This window comes from Colossoma macropomum, unplaced genomic scaffold (assembly GCF_904425465.1).
Source record: "Colossoma macropomum unplaced genomic scaffold, Colossoma_macropomum, whole genome shotgun sequence".
In the NCBI taxonomy this organism is placed as follows: Eukaryota; Metazoa; Chordata; class Actinopteri; order Characiformes; family Serrasalmidae; genus Colossoma; species Colossoma macropomum.
The window spans coordinates 378,857-387,929 of record NW_023494784.1 but is presented as its reverse complement, the minus strand read 5'-3'; the positions used below and the strand labels follow the sequence as shown (position 1 = coordinate 387,929).

The window sequence follows — 9,073 nt, the reverse complement described above, 5'->3', positions numbered from 1 at the left end:
ATCCTGGAGGTTTTGAAAATATATTAGTTAAAAGTATAATATAATACAAACTACCCTCTAAAATGAGCACATATCCCTCCTGACTATGAATAAATTAGTTTGTCCAAATAAGTTTGGATCTTTTGTTATAAAATATTTTTAGCAGCTGCAGTAACATAATTCTTTTCCCGAGGCCCTGACTGGACGAGGTCCTCAAAACGTCTCAGAATTAGGAGATAAATTTAAGAATCAATGGTTAGTGCTTTTGGAGAAGAGATTTACTTCTCCATTTTTTGTGTGTGTTTATTTTACTGTTTTTTTGTTTTATTTTGTTTTGTTTTTTGCTATTGTCACAAGTAAAATTATATACACTACATATGTGACAGTCTGTATAGCACATATCATTCCACCAATTAAGTATCCACCAGCAGTTCAGGGTGGAGAATGGAGGCCGAGATCATTTGTGACATGGGTGGAGGAGCTAAACATTCAGCTTAACCAATAATATTGGCCAATCTAATATGTATATTATAGTCCTAGTGCATTTTAGTATTATACTCAAGTAGTTGTAATTAAATAGTGCTTTACTGTAACTAAATAGTGCTTTACACAGCTGTAACACTTCTTAAACTCCAGTAAACAGCAGAAACTCACAGTCTTAGATAATATACTGTAGCCCTGGGGGCAGAGCTGCCCACAACTCTATGGTTTTGGTTTCTGTTAGTGTGTGTGTGTGTGTGTTATAACATGTTAACCTGATGCTAAAGGTTTGATTTTGTCATCTGGGTGAGGTTGAGTCCACATGTTAAAAGCCACTCCTGTAATGTTTTGCTCTGTCATCAGGAAATCAAATACTAAACAAGTTAATAACTATCAACATATTAATGGTATTGGTTTTTGCCAATAATGGTAACACAGTGGGTATTATTTGCTGGTTTTCTTGGCCAAGTAGGAACAGCTTTCATTTCTCACCTATAGGGCTGCAATAACATGGCATGTGTGGTGTGGGTCACTACTGAGTTTCAACTACAGGAATATAATCAGTGTTTCCACAGCAAAGACATGAAAAACAACTTCATAAAGCATGTTTACCAGTAAACAGCTACAAAATAGAAACACATTTCTGAACCTCCTGGGGAAGACTGTATACAGTGTTTTGCTATTTATATATATTTTTGTATATATTATGAACTGGCATTTGTCTGTCACAATTTTTGTATAAGCATTCTTGTAATTGCTACTTCCTTATTTTCTCTGTACAGTACTGATTATGCTGAGTGAGTATGGTGCCTGTATAACACAGATGAGTGTATCTGCAGAGTGAGTTTATTAAAGTTTTAAGAGTCTCTTTTTAAACATTAACAGAAATCATCAGAAAATCTCATCACAGAGTTTACAAGTTTTTAAGTCTTATAAACCATGGAAACTTTGGTCTAAAATGTGGTCTTTAAAAGACACTTTAAGAGTACGAGGGGCTGCTTTAAGCTCAGTCCAGACTTATGAATGTCTCTGGTCTTTTTATAGCTTATTGATTATTTAAAAAGAGAAATCTTTCCTTTCATTTTATATCACTAAAAACTGAAAAAAACAAATACAAAATAACTATTTAGATTTAGGTGAGTTTATTGGGGGATTTTTCCCAGTATGTTCTTTCTGTTCATACATCCTTATTTGCTGTGATTGATTGCATTTTTCCTAATAAATTACAATTAAACAGCTATTATTTTGTCATTGTTATTTGACTCTGAGGCCATTTTGTCACAATCTCTCCCCCTTCTGGATGGACCTGCCCCGCTCTGTATTGGCTCACTTCAGCTCCTGTGTGTGTGTGTGTGATGGTTTGAGTGTGTGGTAGGAATGCACATTCTTATTTATTTATTTATTTATTAGTTAGTTATTTGCTGCTGTAAAATGTTTGTCAGATACAGTGCACTGTGAGATCCTGTAACCAAAACAAAATTCATTTTATGTGTTTGCATATCTGGCCAGTAAAGATTGATTCAGATTCTAAGAGAACAGGTAATAAGCTATGTAGCTTTCTGCTAAAATAGCTTTTCTTTGTTTCTGTAATGTTGGCTAACTTTAACGTGGTCCCATTTACTGTGGAGCGTGTCAATTAAATTCATATTCTGTAAGGATTTACACTTAATCGAGACATTTATAAGCTGAAAAGTATTTATTTGTGTTTGGGCAGTTTTACAATAAAGAAATAGGAGAAAAAGAACTGAAGATCAAGCTCTGCATCCATGTTCTTTGTTCATCCTATAGCTTCATGTTTAGCTTGCTGGATAGCCAAGTAGCAACAACACTTAGTGAGCCCAGTATATCTAGTAATGTTAACCATAAAATCAGTGAGTGAAATTTTACATTTGCCTTTAAACAAAAGTTAAACATCAATCTACAACATACATTGTTAAATGCTAAGAAGTGTAATCAAGGACAGTGTAATAAAAGGTAACATAACCTAGATTGCTCTTTAGACAAAGGATATTGCCAAAATTTGTTGCAAGGTGAAGAAATTGTAGGCTTTAACTTAACATACCATAGATGTGGTGTCAGAATTAGGGATAATTGGTTCAGCATGGGCAGCACCAGAGGTTGGTTTATGATGTCTACTGACGACTGTATCTTATGTGTATATGTTTCATTTGTTATGCATCATAATCAAACAAGCAAGACTGCAGTGGTAAAATACTTAACATTTTAGCAGTCAAATATCTAATTATAACCATTGCTTTGCCTGTTTTTCTCCCTTTTGAGTCTTTCCTATCAATGTTTCTCCCTCTTGCTCTTAGGGAGTTTTTCCTTGCCACTGTCATCACGATGCTCATGGGGGCTTGGACCTGGATTTTTCTGTAAAGTTGTTCTGAGACACAATCTGTTATATAAAGTGCTATATAAATAAAATTTGACTTGACTTGACTTAACTTGGCAGGAAACGGTTAATCCAATTCAAAGATGTCTGCCTTTTTTCCATTTCTTTGTCATTTATCATCACATTTATGGGACTGTCCTTGCTTTACCACCTAGATTGCTTCTGAAGTGTGTGGCATAACAGAGTCATGGTTTAGGAATTATGATCAGTTCCACACCGCCTTACATCAGACATTTTCAACACCAAAAAGCTATACAACAAAAATACCATAAGCAGGACACTATTACTGTGTCATCATCTTGACATGAAAACTGTAAGAACCAAACTCTACAAAAACATGTTAACATTAAACCAGACATAAATTCATTTGATTCTAACATAAAAACTAAAAACAGTAGAGTGTCTATTTGCACCTTGATTCATGTAGCACTGGTCAAACATCAAACCAGGGTGGGGAACTGAGGGCCGGAGTGCAGCCCAATTTGATTTCTCCACTTTGCATAATTCTCAATACAAATCATCCATGTCACACCTCAGTCTTCTCCCTCCACTCAGAGGGCTTCATGTGTTCTGATTGCCCCAGCTTCATTGTAATTCATAGCTGCATGTTATCAGCAACCATTTTCTCTGTGGAAATGAACCCACATCTCTCACTGTGGGTTAATTTTCCTTTAGTATCTATATTAGCCAATCGTTTTTGTTGCTCTGCCATTTAGGCTCTTTTAGGATAGTGAATAATGACTATTTGCGAATGCAGACCACGCCTTGGTAAGTGAGATAATGAGAGGAGGGGAACTCTGAGGAAATTTTGGGCTGGAGTTCAGTACGGCTTCTGTGGATCACGAGAAGGCCGACCCCCCTATCACGATCAATTGCAGGCATGGACAAGGTGGAGGAAAAGGGGAGGAGGAGGGGTGCGAAATATCGTCACGAGTAGGAGAAGTGAAGGACTGGTATTTATAGAAGGCTGAAACTGGGAAGGAGGAGTTTAGGCGTGGTCTTTTCCTCAAACTTCAGTTATGTCATAACTCCATTTTGCAAATGCAGACCACGCCTTGGTAAGTGAGATAATGAGAGGAGGGGAACTCTGAGGAAATTTTGGGCTGGAGTTCAGTATGGTTTCTGTGGATCACGAGAAGGCCGACCCCCAAAAATTCCAGATTAGATCGAGGCCAGCCGTTCGTGAGCTTGGCGGATGTCCTGGATTTGTGTTCGTATGTAGCCGTGGTAAGCTGGCGAAGACCATCGTCCGAGTAGTTGGACCATATGGTTGGGGAGCCCTTGGCAAGTAGCAGAAGAAGCTGCTCCGATTCTGAAGGAATGAGCAGAAAATTGCTCCAGAGGGTAACCTGATAATGAAAGAACTAGGCATAAGAGTTTGTGGAACCAGCGACGGGAGACCACAGCGCCGGTTTCTGTAATGAAGAGTGGGTCTGATTGCTGGGCGTTTTGAGAGAGCCTGAGTTGGAGTAGCTGTGCCAGAGGTTCATATGGGCTCAGATAAGAGTTAAGTACAAAGTAATGCTTTTACCAAATTGGTTTGTTTTGCTGTGTTTGATATTGTAGATCATGGTATCTGAGTTTAACCTGGTTAAGTCTGATAGGCAGGGATGTAGAGCAGCGTTGAAAGCTTCTGTTTGAGCTGTATATTCTGAACATCTCAGGAATCCGAAGAAAGCGAGGAGAAACAGGGCTTCTAATGTAGTGGATAGTTCTTTGGGGAAGAGACCAGCGCGGAGTATCTGAATGCAGTGGTGGAGGATGTCAGAGGTTAAGGGCAGCTGACATGGTGGAAGACGAGGTTTGGTTCTTTGGATTCCTTTTAGTAAAAGTATAATCTGAGGGTGGTTAGCCATTGTGTGTTGGGTTCCGTTGATAAGCTTCGTAAAGAAATTGATCCCAGCTAAATAGACTCTTAAGGTGGAAGAGCGAATGGCTAAATATGAACTGGCAAATGTGAGGTAAGCAGCTGTCGTTGACACATTGTCTGAAGGGAATGGAATGCTGTGGAGTGCGTGGAAGCACTGGAAAGATTTCCATCGGAACCAAAAGGTTGACAGGATATGAGGGGCAAGCGCGCTTAAGATTATTTCTTGAGCTTGGAGGAGGAGCTGAAAGAACTGCTGGTCAGTTGGGGGATGGAGTCTGAAAATGGAGGAGTCGATGTCAGATGAGGCTCTGCTTGAGATGCCAAGGCTTTGAATTTCTGAAATTGAAAACGAGAGAGTCAGCAATAGCATTCGAATGGCCTGGGATGTGAATGGCTCGAAGAATAAATTGATGTTTGATTGAGTGCCAAGTCAGGTGACGTAAGAATGACATGAGTGTTAGGGATTTAGATCATCCTTTGTTTATTATATGAACAACAGCGGAGTTGTTGGAGTGGATAAGAATCCCTCGTCCTGTCGATTCATGTCCCCAGAGCAGTGCGGCTATGACTACCGGGTAGAGTTCCCACAAGGCAGAGGAATCGGCTGATTCAAATGAAAGCAAAGCAAACTCCGGAGGCCATTGAGAAGCGAACCAGCGGCCACCATAGACGCCGCCAAAGCCTATCGAGGGAGCTGCATCAGTGAATAGTTGCAGATCTTCAGGGACAAGGATAGCATCTTCATAGAAGAAATAGATGCCATTCCAGTGCTGGAGGAGGAAGAGCCAGAAGCGGAGTTCTGAGATACATGCATCATCCAAGGAGAGGCGGTGTTGGAGTGAGGGAACCGAGGAGGCAATGCTGAGGAGGTGGGAGATAAAAGAGCATCCTTGAGGTATTATTCGAATTGCGTAATTGAGATGCCCAAGAAGAGAGAGGAGCTGGAGCTTCAAGCATCGGGGCTGCAGCACAAATTCTGACAGGGCAGTAGCAATGCGATCCAGCTTATCGGGTGGAAGGGAAGCCTGGAACAAGACTGAGTCCAGCTGAATGACAAGGAACTCAAGAGAGGTAGATGGACTCAATGTCTTCTCTGGAGAGAGGGGGATACCGAGACGCTGAAATGCAGAGGAGAGGGTACAGAGGCCATACGCAGGTGGGGAGGAAGGGGGGACCACCACGAGGAAGTCATCGAGGAGGTGAAGCACATAGGGTAGTCTGCAAACATTCAGCAAGATCCAACACAAGGCTTCGGCCAGAGTGTCGAAAATCTTGGGGCTGCTCTTGCATCTGTGGGTGAGTCGAACTGCAAAATAAAATCTGCCATCCCAGCAAACTCCAAACAGATGCCAAAAATCAGGGTGCAGAGGCAGGATCTTAAAAGCCGAGACAATGTCAGCCTTGGCGAGCCAAGCTCCACGGCCGGCCTGCTTGATGAGCGATAAAGCATTATCCCCGGTAGCACAGTGGAGAGAGAAATCAGAGCTAGGCACAAGGCTGTTGATGGATGGTTCTGAAGAGCCATGAGGGGCAGACAAATCGATGATGAGACGTCCCTTGCTGGAGTATTTACAAGTGGCAACGCCAATAGGACGATGAACAGACGATGGTAATCGTAGAAACCTGACCCTGCAAATCAAATGGCGAGGTCCAAGATGATAGAAAGATAGTCATCCAGCTCCTGACGCCGCGATGGGAAGGCTGAACAGAGGACATCACGGTAGATGGAAAAGGTGAGTGCGAACTCAGGAGCTTAGAGGTGCGAGGATCGGCACACTTAAGGGTAAGAGAAACGTCGCCGGCGTCAGTGGTACGGGGAGCACACAAGGCAGCGGAGGGGTGAAGTAATGAGGGGATACTGACGTCCGCACCTTGGAGGATCCGCGCACGCAGGGCAGAAGAGACGAGCGGTGGATTGAAGAGGCGGGCATCGCTGGGTGGGACAGCAGGAGGAGCGGTGTAGAGGGAAAACGAGGAGTCGGTGAGGAGGAGCCGAGGCTGGGCTGGCAGTGACTGCGACTGGAGACCTGGAATGGGATGAGAAAACGAGGCAGAAGGGCGAGCAGGGAACTTCATGAAAGACGGAGGAAATGGGTACGAAGAAAAGGGGAGGGGCTGGGATGATAAGGGAACAGGGAGGGATGATGAAGGGATGGGATGATAAGGGGAGGGGTTGGGATGATAAGGGGAGGGGTTGGGATGATAAAGGAGGAAGCTGAAAAGAAGAAGGAAGAGACATAGCCAAAGGTGGGGCAGAAAAAGGCTGGGTGCAGGATGCGCGGATCCCTGGGAGGAAAGATGCTGGCTTTCTCCAAAGAGGTCATCATCGGAAGCGACAATGTTGAGGTCCATGACGACGAGATGATAGCAGGTAGCAGCACGAAGCCGGGTCGGTGCGAAATTTCGTCACGAGTAGGAGGAGTGCAGGACTGGTATTTATAGGAAGCTGAAATTGGGAAGGAGGAGTTTAGGCGGGGTCTTTTCCTCAAACTTATTAAGGAAATTATTCTCTGCTCCTTTCTAAGAGCTGTTCAAAAGAATGGCAACTAACTAGTCCTATTCATTCTGCCCTTAAATAATGTCATTTGTTTATTCTCTTTGCTTTTGGAAATGTTTCCTTTTTGTTATTTTGGTGGCTTACTAAAAAATCCTCCTGTAATCATCCTCCAATCATGTGCCAGTCTAAAAGCATCTGTGACCCTAAAGAGGAAGTTGAGCATAAGAACGAAGGAAATCAAAAACGTATTGCCAAAATGGTGAAGTTTTAGGCAACAGATGCCAAGATGCATCTATATAAGATTCAACTTATACAATTTTATCAATTAAAATCATACAGATTACAATGTGTTAAATGAATAAATTTACTAAGATTTCACATTTTTCTGATATAAATTGTCAATTTGATAAAGTGCTAAACATTACAGGGTAGCGTTTACAATTTGCAATGAATTTAGGCAAAGCTGACCTGAGTGTCTCCAGTTTACAGTGACGTCTCTTTAATCCAGCAGAGAGCAGCTCCACTCCTGCTGGTCATTGTCACTGAGGTCCAGTTCTTTCAGGGAGGTTGTTTCCAGTTTTAAAGCTGATATGAAAACTAACATAGGGCAAGCGTCTTTGAACTGTTTGCCCTGTCCTTTGAATACCTGTGCATTTATGCATACTGTATTAGATGCACATATGCAGTGCAAAATTGACCTTGCATCATTTTCTTTTGCCTTGACATATGAGAAGTTATGGTGAAATAAACCTTGGTGAGGTTTTACAATCGACTATTAACATTATAAACCTGCATCTTTGCTATCACTGTTTAGATGTTTGCATCAGAACAATAAAAGTTATATATTATATTATATGATTAATTATATAATAGAGCAGAGTATGTTACAGGTACATTTCATTTACATTTAACAAAAATATTTAATTTAATTTAATTACTTTAATATAAAGTTAACATGCAAGTTTGAATCATAATGGAAATGACCTTGTGTAAGCCTACTATATTACTAATATCTTAGAGAGCCATGTGAAAATATTGTGAACCAAATGCAATATGTCTTTAAATATCTGAAATGAATGAAGTGGATATCTCCCCTCAGACAGCTTAATATTCACTTCAAATTCAGTAATATCTGACTTGGGATTCTTCAGTTCATAGTTCCACTGATCATAGATTTTCATATCTTTTCCCAAGATTACATAAATATAGTCTGCAAATAGAAATAAAAAACAACAGATGTACTACACAAATATTGTGGCATTATATGGATACTTAAATTAAGAAATAGTGTAGAACTGTTAGAGTACAAGAAATAAATTAGATAAATAATTAAATAATTAAATAATGAAAAACTGCATTAGTAAAATCACATCTCACAGGATTTAGGTGATTCATTTTGTATTTCAACATTGTGCAAAATTCATGCATAGTTACTCTACTTGTTATTATATGTTATTAAAATATAATTATTCCATATGCAGAAGTTTCAGGTTTATAAGTCTCAGTACTTAAATATTTCATTAGACTTAAGCAAGGCAATAACTGTCATTAGAAATTGTCTGTTGATGAAAATTACAAAATGAAATTAATTCTCTGACTCTTGGAACCTTGTACTAACACTCAACAATCACAGGTTAAGGGAAATGTGGAAGCCAAGGCAAGACCTAAAAGACCAAGAAAACCCTCAGATAGCACTACTCATTTGCTGGTCACAGAGAGCAAAGGACCTGCAGGAAGGTTAAGCTAACACAGGAGTGGTGTTGCACCATTTTACTGTGAAGTGCGTAAAGATGATCTGCATGGAAGAGTCATTACAAGGAAAGCTTACTGGCAAAGTCATTATAGGTGAAAT

The 9,073-nt window shown here is 40.6% G+C and overlaps 1 pseudogene; it reads right to left on the bottom strand.

Moving 5' to 3' along the window:
• Window positions 1–4,940: 4,940 nt before the first annotated feature.
• LOC118809185 lies at window positions 4,941–7,076 on the bottom strand (annotated as a pseudogene).
• Window positions 7,077–9,073: the final 1,997 nt, after the last annotated feature.